This window comes from Sus scrofa, chromosome 5 (assembly GCF_000003025.6).
Source record: "Sus scrofa isolate TJ Tabasco breed Duroc chromosome 5, Sscrofa11.1, whole genome shotgun sequence".
Taxonomy (NCBI): Eukaryota; Metazoa; Chordata; class Mammalia; order Artiodactyla; family Suidae; genus Sus; species Sus scrofa.
Window position 1 is genome coordinate 90,280,908 of NC_010447.5, and position 17,033 is coordinate 90,297,940.

Genomic DNA, 17,033 nt, shown 5'->3' on the forward strand with positions numbered 1-17,033 from the left:
GAGGAGAGGGAAACAGACAACTGTCAACAGGGAGAGTCTGCTGAAAGAATCAGCTGCAGGTGTACACAGAACAGGGGAGGCATAAAAAGAAATTTTAGCAAGTACTGCTATGAGTTGTACAATGGATTTCCATAAATGATATCTGAGAAACATAAGTAAACATGAAAACAGCTCTTACATTTGTTTCATCTGCTGGTCTGTTTCTCTGAATGCCACAATGAACTTGAGAGGCCCCAGCTTTTGTGTAGATGACACATGACCCCTGGAGCCACGTCTGTGGTTAGAGTACACACAGGTATGCAAAAAAGCATTATTAAAGGCTGTGTTCACGTCTTCTTCTCTCCCCCACCCTGCTCTCACCATATCTGTCCTAAGTTCAACTCTAAATGGATCATACCACCCTTAGCCTAGGTGTTTTTCCTTTATTTTTTATTAAAGTATAGTTGACTTAGAATATTGTGCTAATTTCTGCAAAGCGACACACACACACACACACACACACACACACACACACACATTCCTTTTCATATATTATCTTTCTTCATGATCTATACCAGGAGATTAGATTATGGTTCCACATGCTACACAGTAGGGTCTCACTGCATATCCTTCTAAATGTAATAGTTTGCATCTACTAACCCCAAACTCTCAGTCCATCCCCCACCCTTGGCAACCACAAGTCTGTTCTCTATGTCTACGAGTCTACTTCTGTTTTGCAGACAGGTTCATTTATGCCATATTTAAATTCCACATATAAGTGGTATGGTATGCTATTTATCCTCTTTCTGACTTATTTCACTTGGTATGAGAATCTCTAGTTGCATCCATGTTGCTGCAAATGGCATGCCATTTTGTTTAACGGCTATGTGGTATTCCATTGCATATATATCTAATAAAGAAATAAAACGTATAAATATTTTTCTTACTGCAGGCTCTCAAGTCTCCCCTCTTTTTCAGTCCTGGCCCAGGTTAAGTACTTCACGCCACAACCCAGACTCTCAAGACCGGCCTCAGGTGGGTCAAGGTGCAGTTGGTCTCACTATCGGCAAGTTCTGCATCATCAAATTCAACCAGCTGTAAAATGAAAATACCTGGGGAAAAATTCCAGAAAGTTTAAAAATTTGCTACACACCAGCAAAAATTTACGATAGCATTTACCTTGTATTTACAATATTTACAGAGCGTTTACCTTTTATACATATAAGTAACCGAGCGATGAGTTAAAAGTGTACAGGAGGATGGGCGTAGGTTTTATGTAAATACTACACCATTTTCTGTGAGGGACTTGAGCATCCAAGGATTTTGGGACGTGTGGGGGTCCTGGAACAAATCCCCTGTGGCTACCAAGGGGCAAGTGTACACTGTGGAAGGTTCCCTCTGCTTCCCCAAAGATAGCGTCCTCCAACTTTATGCCCGGGTGTCAGTCAGCCCTTGCGTTTAGGACACAGGCACAACTGGCTCAGACTTCCAACAAGTCTGGAACCTTCTTTAGATATTTACAAAGAGACTCTGATTCTAATGGCCTCTTTTGGCCCCTGGATCCCTGTTTGAACACACTGTTTCTTCTCTGAACAGCATGGGCCAAATGCCAAACTGAGCACTTTGGTTGGTTTCCTGTGTTGGTTTCCACTGTGAACCCACTCATGCCAAATGCTTTATGAATATGTGTGTTTATTTTACTGAAGATTTCAGATTGGGGTGGGGGCATATACACAGCCACCACCACTTACCCCATTTTGCCATTTTCTTATTTGAAACTAGAGAGCTCTTTCTTTCTTTTCCCCCTCCAACTTTCTGCCTTTTCTCTCCCAGCCTCACGTGTCTTAATTTATCCTTGTCTTTCATTGCTTGCCCAGGTCCTGAGGAAGGGGGTTGTGTTACCCTCCCCCAGTTGCAGCTTTATCAAAGAATCCCCTTTCAAAACACCGAGGGGTCCTCCTATGGGAATTCTGCTGGACATGGTCCTTCCCACTTTCCCACCTACAGATGGCAAGTCGGCAAGTGAGCCCAGGGGTGCCCGGAGGAAGGAGCTCTACAGGCCAGGCTTCAAGGCTGAGAAACCACTTCCCTTCCCTGCATCTCAGAGTCCTCTCCTGTAAAATGGGGAGTCCTAGATGACCTTCCAGTTCTCAGCCAGCTCTAAGTGGCTGTGACTGTCACTGGGGCTGGAAGGGATGGAGAAGAAGGGGGAGTGCAGATGCGGAAAATCTGGGAGTGGGAACAAGGGGAAAGAGGGTGGAGAGGCCACAGGAGGTGGGCTTAGGGGCTGATTTCCATGCTCGGTCACTGGCGGTAGCCTCACCTGCTGGCCTTGTGGGAGGCTGAGGAGCTCTAGTATCTGACATCTCAGCAGCAATTAGGGATTTCCTCAAAACACAAATCCATGGGCCACGGCTCCAAGTTTTCACACTGTAGGGAATAACTCTGGCTGCCAGCGCAGTATTCAGGGTAAATGTGAAAATACCTAATCTCCCCCAGGTATCAATCAGAAAGGAAACATCAGTGGTAAATAATTTAGACAAAGATCCAGGCAGAGATACCTGAAGCTTTTGGAAGGTTTCAGAAGAGCAAAAAAAAGAGGTGTGATAATTTTTAAAGTAAAACTGTTTAAGTTTTTCTTTCTTTCTTTTTCTTTTTTTTTTTTTTTTTTTTTTTTTGTATTTTTGCTATTTCTTGGGCCGCCCTTGCGGCATATGGAGGTTCCCAGGCTAGGGGTCAAATCGGAGCTGTAGCCACCGGCCTGCGCCAGAGCCACAGCAACGAGGGATCTGAGCCGTGTCTGCAACCTACACCACAGCTCACGGCAACGCCGGATCGTTAACCCACTGAGCAAGGGCAGGGACCGAACCCACAACCTCATGGTTCCTAGTCGGATTCGTTAACCTCTGCGCCACGATGGGAACTCCTGTTTAAGTTTTTCTTTCATCGTTCTATTGGCTGTATTTTTCAGGTCCATTAGAGAAGGTAAAGAAATTCTGTCATGAGAGACTGGACATAAAGTCCTTTTCATGGATGGGTCTAGATCCATGGAGGCTGCTTTTGTTTTATAACTAAATTCATAGGTGGAAGAACAAGACGGCAGAATAGAAGGACATGGAGTTCACCTTCTCCAACAAATACGTCAAAAATACATCTACACAGTGGAACAATTCTCCCAGAATACCTACTGAATGCTGGACGATCTCACACAACCAGAGCTACAAGAAACATGACCATGTAACTGGGTAGGACAAAAGACTAAAAAAAAAAAAAAAAAAAAAAAAAAAACTTGGGATGAGACCTGTGGCCCTGGGAGGCAGCTGTGAAAGGGAAAGGTTCCCTCACCCCGGGAAGCACCTTCACGGCTGGGAGATCAGCAGGGACAGAAAGGAGCTTCAGAGGCTCAGAAGAAAGGAGAGGGCCACCTCCCTGCACTCCCCAGCCTGACATGCACACAGGGGCTGGGTGCTGAAACCTGGGCTTCAGTGCACAAAGGGGTTGGCTGCGTGGAGACAGCCCAAAGGAGCTAGAGTGTGGCCTGGGCTTCGACGAGGGGTGTGCATGAGAAGGAGCTCGGGTTTACCATAGAAGCCCCATTTTTAACAAGCACGTGAAGAGGGGGGTGGGGCCCTGCCACAGTAGCCTTATCTCAGTGTGCTCACAGCAGGTGCAGCTCTGCCTCTACTAGTGATGGCCAAACGTGGAGGTGGGGCTGAAATCCATCTTGTCCAGTGGCTTTGGTGGATTTATGCCACCTGGCACCTTTGTAAGCTCAGCACCTGCAGGACATCAGAGTAGTGCTCCCTGTGGCTGGTGTGGGTCCAGACTTAGCAGCTGCAGGCTTTGTGGGTGCACATATGCTGAGGCAGGGCCAGGGTCTGTGCTGATTCCATAGCCCTCATGGCAGGTCCAGGTATGTGACATGTGAAACACATGGCAGAGCTGGTGCCTGGCTTCAGGAAATATGCACCAGGAGATCTAAGCTGGTGGATTTCTGAGCACAGTGCCTGAGGGATATTGGGGCCAGCTGTCTGCATTCCAAAAGCAGAGGCAGGGCCAACAACAGGTGACAGCTAACACCACAGGATGCACTGCCTGATGGACAGATCCTGTGGAGGAATACTCAGTGGGCCTTTCCCACTGGGAGAGCTCCAGTTCTGCCTACCCCACGCCACTGCTCAGAAATGAATCTGAGGGCTTCTACTCCAACAACAACCTCGTCCCTGACAGGACTGTGGCAGCCACAGAGCAAAGAGGAGGCCCCACTCAATATCCAGTGCAGACTCTGGTCACCACAACACCAGTAACACCCCCACCAAAGGAATCATGGCCAACACACACTGCAGAAAGATGTGGTAGGCATCTATACCAAAAACAGCCCTTGTACCAAAAACAGACTCACACAGGGTACATGGAGATGCTCCCACATATAAACAGCCCTTCAAGACCACAGAAGGTAACTGTTTCCCCTAAATTGAGAGTCAGAGAAATATAAGTAAAATGAAGAAGCAGAGGAATCATTCCCAATTAAAAGAATGAGACAAATCCTCTGAAAGAACAAATGATAGAAGTTCCTGTAGTGGCACAGAGGAAACAAATCCAACTAGGAACAATGAGGTTATGGGCCTTGCTCAGTGGGTTAAGGATCCAGCATTGCTGTGAGCTATGGTGTAGGTTACAGATGTGGCTCAGATCTGGCATGGCTGTGGTGTAGGCTGGCAGCTGTAGCTTCGATTAGACCCCTAGCCTGGGAACCTCCCTGTGCTGCGAGTGTGGCCCTAAAAAGAAAAGACAAAAGACAAAAAAAAAAAAAAAGAACAAGCAATAAATCAGACCTAAGTCACTAGATATGACTTCATAAAGGAGGTAATAAAAATACTGAAGGAATTAAGAAGGGCTATCAATAGAAATACAGATCACTGTAGCAAGGAACTAGAAATTATTAAGAGGAGCCAATTAAAATTAGAACACTCATTTGTTGAGACAAAGGCTGAGCTAAAAGCAATACAGAGCAAACTAAACGATGCATAAGAATGAGTAAGAAATCTGGATGATAGAATAATGGAAATCATCCCTTCAGAACAGCAGACAGAAAGACAACTGAAAAAAAACATAAAAGCAATATATGAGACCTATGGGATAATATAAAGCTAGCCAATCTATGCATAATAGGGATCCCAGAAAGAGAATAAAGAGAAATGCATATTGAAGAGTGTATGGTTGAAAACTTCCCAAATTTAAAGATGCCACCAGATATCCAGTACAGGACGGACAAAGGGTCCCAAACAAGATGAACTAAACATAACTACACCAAGAAATATTATAATTTAAAGGCAAAAGTTAAAAGGTACCGAGAGGATTCTAAAAGAGAAAATCAAAGAGTTAGTTACAAGGGAATCCCCATAAGCCTATCAGCTAATTTCTCTACAGAAAAGTCACAGGCCAGAACGGAGAGGCAAGATATATTCAAAGTACTAAAAGAAAAAAACCTGCAACCTAGGATACTCTACCCAGCAAGATTATCATTTAGAATAGAAGACGAGACAAGGAATTTCTCAGACAAGCAAAAAACTGAAAAAGAATACAGCAATACTAAACCTATCCTAAAAGAAATGTTGAAAGATCTTCTATAAATAGGAAACAAGCAAGAGTCTATAGGAAATAGAAACTCAGAAATAAGCCAATACACAGATCAAAAAAAAAATTTGTGAAATTGATGAAACTACAATGAACAGTAAAAGGATAAACATGAAGATGTTAAAGAGGACATCAAAATCAAACTGTGGAGGAGGGGAGTAAGAAAATGTAGATTTTTTTTTGAAAGAATGTGTTTCATCTTATATGACTAACAGTCTAAAGCATGTAGTTATTTGGTAATGCATTAACATACTAGAAAAATAGAGTATCCAAAAATCACACACATAAAACAGACTCACCAAAACTAAAAATAAGAGAACTCAAGCATAATAAAAAGGAAAACCATCAAACCACAGAAGGAAAAACAAAAAAAGGAACAAAGAAGAAATACAAAATCAACTGAAAAACAAGGATTAAAAATGGCAACAGATACACATCTACCAATAATCACCTGAAATATCAATGGACTAAATGTTCCAATCAAAAGACAGAGTGGCCTTACATAAAAAAGAAGAGCCTACAATATATATGCTGCCTACAAGAGACTCTTTTAGGGTGAAGATCACACACAGATTGAAAGTGAGGGGATGGAAAAAAACATTTAATGCAACAGAAATGACAAGAAAGTGGGAGTTGCACTGCTCATATCAGACATAATAGACTTTAAAGCAAAGGCCATAAAGAAAGATAAAGGACACTATATAAAAGGATCAACTCAAGAAGAGGATATTTCACTCAGCAACATATATGTACCCAACATAGGAGTGCCCAAATACATAAAACAAATACTAACAGTCTCAAAGGAGAAATGGATGGGATTACAATAACAGTAGGAGACTTAAGCCCTCCATTCATATCAATGGACAGATTTCCCAGACAGAAAATCAATAAGGCAAGAGAGATTCCAAATTACACAATATTAAGTTAGACTTAATATTTTCAGGACACTACATCCAAAAAACCCAGAATACACATTCATTTCAAGTGTACATGGAACATTCTCTAGGACAGGGCACATACTAAGATGCAATACAAGCCTTAATGAATTTAACAGAGACATTATTTCAAGCATTTTTTCTGACCACAATGGTATAAAACTAGAAATCAACTACAGAAAGAGAAATGAGAAAAAAAGAATTACATGGAGACTAAACAACAGGTTACTAAAAACTCAACTGGATAATGATGAAATCAAAGAGGAAATTTAAAAATACCATGAAACAAATGACAATGAAAACACAACTACAAACTACAAAAATCTCTGGTTTCAGCAAAAGCAGTCCTAAGAGGAAAATTCATAGCAATACACGACTTCCTCAAAAAAAAAAAAAAGAAAAATAAAGAAAGAAAAAGCTCAATCTAACCTTCCACTGAAAATAATTAGAAAAAGAACAGACAAAACCTAAAGTGAGTAGAAGGAAGTTAATAAAGATCAGAGAAAAAATAAATAGAATAGAGATTAAAAAAATCTATGAAATCCAGAGCTAATTCTTTAAAAGGGTAAACAAAATAGACAAACTTTAGGCCAGACTCACCAAGAAGAGAGGACCCAAGTAAACAAAGTAAGAAATGCAAAAGGGAAACAACAAGTACTGTAGGAATACAAAATCATAAGCATATATATATATATATATATATATAAAACAATTATATACCAACAAATTAGACAACCTAGAAGAAAAGGACAAGTTTCTAGAAACATATATCCCATGAAAGCAGAATCAAGAGAAATAGATAATTTGAACAGACCAATCATTAGAAGTGAAATAAAATCTGCAATTAAAAAAAACTCCCAGCAAACAAAAGTCCAGAACCAGATGGTTTCACTGGGGAATTATACCAAACATACAAAGAAGAACTTATACAGATCCTTCTAATCTCTTTCAAAAGACTGACAAGGAGGAAACACTCCCAAAGTCATTCTATTAAGTCATCAGCACCAAATCAGGCAAAGGCATTACCAACAAAGCAAATTATAGCCCAGTAACTTTAGTGAATACAGATGCAAAAATTCTCAACAAAATGTTGGCAAAGTGCATACAGCAACACATAAAAAAGATCATATGCCACAATCAAGTTGGATTCATCCCAGGGTCACAAGAATGGTTCAACATACACAAATCAATGTGATACACCACATCAACAAAAGAGAAAAACTATGTGATCATCTCAATAGGTGAAGAAAAAGCATTCGATAAAATTCAACATCCATTCATGATAAAAATTCTTACTGAAGTGGGTAAAAAGGAATACATCTTAATATAATGAAGGTTATTTATGGAAAACTCTCAGTCAACAGAATACTCAACAGTAAAAGCTGAAAACCTTCCCACTAAATTCTGGAAAGAGACTCTCACTACTTCTATTCAACATAGTACTGGAAGTCCTAGTCAAGAAATCACACAAGAAAAAGAAATAAAAGGTACCTGAACTGGAAGGAAAGAGGTAAAATTGTCATTATATGGAGATGACATGATGCTATACACAGAAAACCATAGAGACTACAAAAAAGCTACTAAAGCTGATAAATAAATTCAGCAAGGTAGCAGGATAAAAAATTAACATTTAGAAATCTGTTGCACTTCTGTTTTTTTTTTTTTTTTTTTTTTGGCCATGCCCATGGCAATGTAAAGTTCCCAGGCCAGGAACTGAATCTGAGCCATAGCTGTGACCTACGCCGCAGGTGCAGCATTGCCAGATCCTTAAGCCACTACATTGGGCTGGGGATAAAACCTGTGCCTCAGCCATGCCCTGAGCCACTGCAGAGACAACACCAGATCCTTACCCTGCTGCACCACAGTGGCAACTTGAGAAATCAGTTGCATTTCTTTACACTAACAATGAAATATCAGAAATGGGAAGTTAAAAAAAAATTCCTTTTAAAATTGTATCAAAAAAAAAAAAACTTCAGAATAAACCTTACCAAGGAGTTGAAAGACATATATGCTGAGAAGTATACAACACTGATAAAGGAAACTGAAGATGATTTAAAGAAATGGAAAGCTATCCCATGCTCTTGGATTGGAAGAATCAATATTGTTAAAATGGCCATACTGGAGTTCCCATCGTGGCTCAGTGGGTTAAGAACATGATGTAACATCTGTGAGGATATGGGTTTGACCCCTGGCCTTGCTCAGTGAGTTAATAATCTGCTGTTGCTGCAAGCTGCAGCATAGGTTGCCTATGTGGCTTGGATCTGGTGTTGCTGTGGCTGTGGTATAGGCCCAATGGACAGTTGCAGCTCCAATTCAGCTCCTAGCCTGGCAACTTCCATATGCCACAGGTGTGACCTTAAAAAGAGAGAAAAAAAAAAGCCATACTATCCAAAGCAATCTACAGATTTAATGTGAAGCCTATCAAATTATCCATGACGTTTTGCAAAGAACTAGAACAAATACTCCTAAAATTTACATGGAACCATAAAAGACCCAGAATTGCCAAAGCAAGCCTGAGGGTAAAGAAAAAAGCTGGAGGCATAACCCTCCCAGAGTTCAGACAACACTACAGTAATCAAAACACTGTGGTATTAGTACAAAAACAGACATATGAATCAATGGGACATAAGAGAGGCCAGAAATAAACCCACACAGCACCTCCAGTTAATTAATCTTCAACAAAGGAGGCAAGAATATACAATGGCAAAACGACAGCCTCTTTAGCAAGTGGTGTTAGGAGAGTTGGACAGATGCATGCAAATTAATGAAGTTAGAACACACCTTCATGCCACACACAAAAATAAACTCAAAACGGCTTAAAGAAGTAAACATTAAGACATCACACAATAAAATTCCTAGAAGAGACCATAGGCAAAACATTCTTTGATATAAATCTTACAAAAGTTTTATTAGGTCAGTCTCCCAAACCAATAGAAATAAAAACAAAAATAAACAAATGGGACCTAATCAAACTTACAAGCTTTTGCACAGCAAAGGAAACCAGTAAGAAAATGAAAAAAGTGGGGTCAAGATGGTGGAGGAGCAGGACGTGGCACTCACCTTCTCCTAGGAACATAAAAAAAAATCTACATGTAGAATGATTTGCATAGAATATCTACTGAAGGCTTGCAGAAGGCCTAAGACTTCCAAAAAGGGTAAGAAACCCACCACATAACTGGGTAGAACAAAAGGAGAAGAAAAAGAGAGAAGAGGAAGAAAAAGAATCAGGACAGGACCAGCACTCCTGAGAGGGAGCTGTGAAAGAAGAAAGGAATTCACACTGTGGGAGGCCACCTAACTGAGATCAGCCAGGATGGAGCAGAAGCCTCAAAGCCTCCAAGAAAAGCACACCAACCAGTCCAAGAAAGGCAAAGCAGAGAGAGCTGGCCAGATCATGGGTACCACCAGCCAGCACACCACAGCCTGAGATACTCAGGCAGGGGCTGGGCACTGAGTCTTGGGTTATGGCACTCAGTTATAAGGAAAGGACTAGGACTGGCTGTGTGGAAACAGCCTGAGGGGCTAGGGAGTAGCATGCCACAGCCAAGGGAGTTGGGGAGGTGGCCTGGGCCTGCCAGAGAAGCAAGGTGCCATTGCTGGGGAGGGCACAAAAAGGAGGGGCAGGACTGCCATAGAAACTTCTCTGCGCATGCTAGGGCTCTCAGGCAGTGGCGCACCTTTTGCTTGAGCTATGGGGTAGGTGCAAATCACAGCAGCCACTGGACTGTAGAGGTAGGTGTGGCCCATCATCACTAAGAGTCCTATGACCAGAAATCCCCTGGAAGCCCCAGGCATCTCAGGGGTCGCTGCCATGGAAGATCCTGAGACCGAGCACCTTATGTTTCCCTCTCCTCCCTGGGAATGCACACACCCCATTTTTGATGCTGTCAGGGCTCTGGGCACTACCCCCACTTCCCTGAGGGTCACTGCCACTGCCCAGGGACTTTCAACCAGGAGCAGCATGCACCCTGACCTCTCCCTGGGTCCCCGCCACTGTCAAGGGCCTAAAAACCAGGTGGTGCCTGCAGAGGCCGCCCATTGTCCCCACCTCCCTGTGAAGCACAGGCAGGCCTTCACTTCCCTTTATCAGGGGGATAACAGCTTGCACTGAGGAAAGAGTCAGCAAGCATCCAAACCAAAAGTAGCCTCCATGCCAGAAAAAATAGCCCTCATAAGCTAACCAGGGATGCTCCTGCATATAAATAGCCCTCCAACACTACAGTAATAACTGTCTTCCCTAAACACATGGGGTAAGAAAAATATAAACAAAATGAAGAAGTACAGCAACCATTCCCAGTTAAAAAAACAACAGGAGAATTCCCCTGAAGGAACAAACAATGAAACAGACCTCTGCAGACTAACAGACACTGAGTTCAAAAAGGAGGTTATGAAAATACTGAGGGAATGAAGAACGAGTATCAATGGTAACACAGATTACTAGAACCAGAAACTATAAGGAGGAGCCAAGAAAAATTAGAAAATCATTTGCAGAGACAAAAGCTGAGTTTAAGGCATTAAACAGCAGAATGAATAAGACAAAGGGACAAATAAGTGACTTGAAAGATATAATAATGGAAATCGCCCAGTCAGGACAGCAGATAGAAAACCAAGTGGAAAAAAAAAAAAAGACATATAAGAGATCTGTAACATAACATAAAGCATGCCAATCTACACAGAGTAGGGATTCCAGAAGGAAAAGAAAAAGAAAAGGATACTTAAAATAAATTTGGGGAGTTACTGTTGGGGCTCAGTGGTAATGAACTCAAATAGCATCCATGAGGACGTGGGTTCAATCCCTGGACTCGCTCAGTGGGTTAAGGATCTGGCAATGCTGTGAGCTGTGATGTAGTTCACAGACACGGATCAGATCCAGTGCTGCTGTGGCTGGCAACTACAGCTCCGATTCCACACCCTAGCCTAGGAACTTCCATGTGCTGTGGATGCAGCCCTAAAAAAAAAAAAAAAGAAAGAAAGAAAGGAAGAAAATAATACTGGAAAAAATATAGGCTGAAAACTTTCCAATCCAAAGAAGGAAATAGACATCCAGATATAGGAAGCACAGAGGGTCCTGAACATGCTGAATCCAAACAGACCTATACCAAGACATGTTATAATAAAAATGGCAATGTTAAAGAGAGGATTCTAAAGGCAACAAGGGAAAAACAAGAGTTAATTATAAGGAAATCCTTATAAGGAATTGGCTGATTTCTCAACAGAAATGTCAGGCCAGAAGAGAGTGGCAAGATATATTCAAAGTTCTAAAAGGGAAAAATTGGCAACGTATAATACCCACCATGATTATCATTTAAAATAGAAGGAGAATTAAAAAATTTCTCAAACAAAAACTAAAAGAATACAGCAATACTAAACCCATTCTAAAAGAAATCTGAAAAGTCTCTTTCAAATAAGAAAGACCTAGGAGTTCTGTCATGGCTCAGTGGTTAACAAACCTGACTAGCATCCATGAGGATGTGGGTCAATCCCTGGTCTCGCTCCATGGGTTAAGGATTTGGTGTTGCCGTGAGCTGTGGTGCAGGTTGCAGATGTGGCTTGGATTTGGCATTGCTGTGGCTGTGGCATAGCTCGGCAGCTACAGCTCCAATTCGATCCCTAGCCTGGGAACTTCCATATGCCGCAGGTGTGGCCCTAAACATGAAGATGTAAAAAAGGACATCAAAATTATAAAATGTAGTGAAGGACAGTAAGAAAATCTAGACCCTATTTTTATTAACAACGTATTTGAGCCTATATGACTATTAGTCTAAAGCAAGCAGATATAGGAAGGGGTTAATGCATGTGAAAATCAGCACAACCACAATTCAAAAACAAACAGTATATTCACAAGAACCAGAATAGGACACAGCATAAAACAAAATCATCCAAGCAAAAGAAGGGAAAAACAAAGGAGGAACATAGGATCAAATGGAAAACAAGGTTTAAAATGGCAGTAAATACATATTTATCAATAATTACTTTAAATGTTGATGGACTGAATGCTGTAATCAAAAGACACAGTGGTAGACTGGATAAAAAAAACAAGAGCCTACAATATGCTGCCTACAAGAGACTTACCTTAGGGCAAAGGTTACATATAAATTGAAAGTGAGGGGATGGAAAAAATATTTCATGTGAACAGAAATGAAAAGAAAGCAGGAATCTCAATACGCAGACAAAATAGACTTTAAAACAAAGGCTGTAGGGGGTGGGGGGATGTGCTTGGGCTGTGGGATGGAAATCCTGCGAAATCAGATTGTTATCATTATACAACTAGAGATGTGATAAATTCATTTGAGTAATAAAAAAAATGGAAAAAAAAGAAAAAAATGGAATAGTGTAAAATTAGCTGTAAAGTACTTAATTTTCTCTGAAGTTTTATTTAGATGCATGCCTACTATTAAATAATTCTAATATAGCAGTTACATAATTTTTTAATTTCATTTTTTACTTAAGCATTTTTTGTGTTATCTTCATTACTTTTATTTTTACTGGCAATGATATTTCATTAATCTATGTTACAATTTATGTACTGTTACAGTTTATACTATTTTACTTTTTATAAAATAATAAATTTCCTTACTTTCCTTATAATAAAAAAAAAATAAAACAAAGGCTGTAAAGAAAGATAAAAGGGGAGTTCCCGTCGTGGCGCAGTGGTTAACGAATCCGACTAGGAACCATGAGGTTGCGGGTTCGATCCCCGCCCTTGCTCAGTGGGTTAACGATCCGGCGTTGCCGTGAGCTGTGGTGTAGGTTGCAGACACGGCTCGGATCCCGCGTTGCTGTGGCTCTGGCGTAGGCCGGTGGCTACAGCTCCGATTCAACCCCTAGCCTGGGAACCTCCATATGCCGCGGGAGCGGCCCAAGAAATAGCAGCAACAACAACAAAAGACAAAAAAAAAAAAAAAAAAAAAAGAAAGATAAAAGGGACACTATTTAATATTAAAAGGATCCATCCAAGAAGAGGATATGACACTCATCAACATATACGCCCCTAATATAGGAGCACCCAAATTCATACAACAAATATGAAGAGACATAAAGGGAGAAACTGATGGGAACACAATAATGGTAGGAGACTTTAACACTCCACTCACATCAATAGACAGATCCTCTAGACAGAGACTCAGTAAGGCAACAGAGGCCCTGAATGACACAAAATTACAGATTCGATATTTTCAGGATATTACATCCAAAAAACATCTAGAATATAATTCTTTTCAAGTGCACATGGAACATTCTCAAGGACTGATCACATACTGGGGCACAACCTCAACAAATTTCAGAGTATACAAATTATTTCAAGCATTTTTTTGTAACCACAATGGCAGGCAACTAGAAATCAACCACAGGAAAAGAAATGAGAAAAAACTGACTACATGGAAACTAAAAAATATGCTACTATAAAACCCACAGGTCAACAAGGAAATCAAAAAGGAAATTAAAAAAAGAAAACGAAAAGACAACCTAGAGAATGGGAGAAAATAATTGTAAATGATGTAACTGACAAGGGCTTACTCTCCAAAATATACAAAGAGCTCATACCATTTAAAAATGGGCAGAACACCTAAACAGACATTTGTCCAAAGAAGATATACACATGGCTTAAAATGCTCAACATCACTAATGGGAAATGCAAATGAAAACTACAATGAGGTACTACCTCACACCAGTCAGAATGGCCAACAGCAAAAATTCTACAAATGCTGGAGAGGTATGGAGAAAAGAGCTTTCTCCTGTACTTCTGGTGGAAATGTAAACTGGTGCAGCCACTGTAGAGAACAGTATAGAAGTTCCCCAAAAACCTAAAAATAGAGCAACCCTATCATCCATCAATCTCTTAGGTATGTATCCCCAGAGGAGATGATAATTTGAAAAAATATATGCACCCTAATGTTCAGAGCTATACTGTTTACAACAGTCAAGACATGGAAGCAACCTAAATGCCCACTGGCAGATGAATGGATAAAGATCTGTTTGTGTGTGTATATACATATACACACACACACACACACACACACACATATTATATATATATAATGCGTGTGTGTATACTACTCAGTATGGAATACTACTCATGTAATGGAATACTACTCAGTCATGAAAAAGAATGATGGAATGCTAATCAGTCATAAAAAAGAATAATGCCATTTGCAGCAACATGGATGGACCTAGAGATTATCATACTAAGTGAAGTTAAGCCCAACAGAGAAAGACAAGTACCATATTATATTACCTATATGTGGAATCTAAAATATGATATAGATGAACTTATTTACAAAACAGAAATAGACTCACAGACATAGAAAACAAACTTATGGTTATGAAAGGGGACGAAGGGAATGGATAAATCAGAAGTTTGGTATTAGCAGATACAAACTACTATATAAAATAGTTAACAAGGTTCTACTATATAGCACAGGAAACTACTCAATAACTTGTAATAAACTATAATGGAAAGGAATATGGAAAAGGAATATATACATAAAATGAATTCACTTTGCTGTATATCAGAAAATAAGATAAATATATATTACAAAATATGGCATGTCAACTATACTTCAACAAAAAGATTATAAAATTTTATGTATAAATTTTATAAATTTATATATAAACCATAATATATTCATATACAAATTATATAATTTATACATTTATAAATTCATAAAATTTATAAATTCATAAAATTCATAAAACATATATAAATTTCTTTAAAATGTTTTTAGGAGAACAGTGACATGGATATGAAATAAATACAAAGTCCCAAATAAAAACATTCTCCCCATAAACCTGTTGTTGTCCTCAGCACTGGTCTGGGGCAACCAGCATTCTTGGGATCTTGGGAAATTTACTTAAGCTCCCTTAACCCCATCATGAAGTGTGGATAACAAGAGTCACTACCTCAACAGGTTGGGGAGAGGTGTTTCATGAGAACATCCACGCAAAGTACCGAGAATAGTGCCTGACACATCCTGAATATTTAGTCCATGTAGGTAGATTTGTTAGCAACTGTTAACTGAGTAACACTGAGAGACCTGCTACAAAGTTCCCCGTCTCTTTCTCTGCATCAATTTACTTCACAAAGAGAGGGGAGAATTCTACTCTTGCCAATATGCAGCAAGGTAATGTACATTTACAAGCCCCAGCCCCACACAGTATGTGGGGTAAATTCACCCCAGCGCGGTCATAGCCCAATCCTAGGCAGACCGTATCACCACACAGATGTAAATTCTCCAACAATGTTTCTATCAGAGGCTAGGAGCATGAATATCAGCTTTAGACAGATCTGAATCCTGCCTCTGCCCCCAAACAACCCGTATCCTTCCACAAGGTGTCTAATGTTTCTAACCTCCCGAACAATGGCGATAATATGAAATCCCACAGGACTACTGTGTAGACCAAGAAACCACAGGTGACCAGCAGGAAGCACAGTGCCTGGTGAGAGCCAGAGCTCGACAACCAGTCACCTTTATTATTATAGATCTCTATTATAAAATATGTATAATTATTACATATATATAATTCTATTTTTATTATTAATTACCTCTAATGAAGCTTTTGCTCGTGCTCTGGGGTTGTGGAAGGCAGATGCACCATCAATTCCTCCAAAGCCTTTTTTCTCACCCTATCCCTTTTGTTTCATGATGCTAATACTTCCTTAGCAACGGCAAGTGGCCCTGAGGAGGTGGAAACAGTCTTGGTGTCAAGCACAATGGAGGATTTTGCCTGAAGACCTTTATCTACATTCTTTTTTTTGCTACCGATTAGCCATGTGCTCTTGCAAAAGTCACATAACCTCTGAGCCTGAGGGACACATGGGGACAATGTAATCAACGTCACAATTTTGTGCTGATGATTAAAAAGAGATGCTCGAATGTATGACCAGGTCACTACGCTGTACAGCAGAAACTGATAGAATACTGTAAATCAACTACATGAAAAAAAAAGGAACAGCAACAACAAAAAAAGAGATTTTGAGAAAGGTGCCTGGTAAAGCACTATGCATTATAAAATTATTTTAAGTTATCATTATAACAGTGCTTCCTCCATTCCTTCCCCAAATATCTCTGCTTGCTATACATTTTTCATATAAAAATGTAAGCTTCTGTGTCACAATTGCTATGGGATTTTCCACAGTTATTTGAAAACAGTGTCTGAGCCCTGCTAAATTATTCTCTGCCCTGGTTTGAAAGGGAGAGGAATGAACCTGGATTCTCCCCAATTTGGGGGTCTGGCGAGGAGTCTTATCCATCAACTTCCAGGGGAAAATTTGCAGTAAGATTATTCATACCTTTGGAAATCTAATGAACTTTCAGTATTTAGTTTTAGTAGCAAAGAAAGCACTGAACAGTTGAAGCTACAAAAATAGGGCGAAACTTCTTCCCCTGATCATTCATGCCACACCCAGGTTTCCTGGCACACCCCAGCCACGGCAAAGACACACTGATCAAAGCTAAGCTGTTGGAAACCATGTGTGGAGGCTGT

At 40.3% G+C, this 17,033-nt stretch overlaps 1 protein-coding gene and 1 long non-coding RNA gene across 2 annotated transcripts in view; both read right to left on the reverse strand.

The window, feature by feature from the left end:
* PLEKHG7 (pleckstrin homology and RhoGEF domain containing G7) overlaps positions 1 to 17,033 on the reverse strand; it is a 54,593-nt gene that overhangs the window by 22,383 nt on the left and 15,177 nt on the right.
* LOC110260819 lies at positions 128 to 16,298 on the reverse strand. The gene is made up of 3 exons (XR_002344325.1): positions 16,093 to 16,298; positions 927 to 1,091; positions 128 to 274 (listed from the first exon to the last, which is right to left on the reverse strand). It is a non-coding gene; the product is annotated as an uncharacterized LOC110260819 (long non-coding RNA).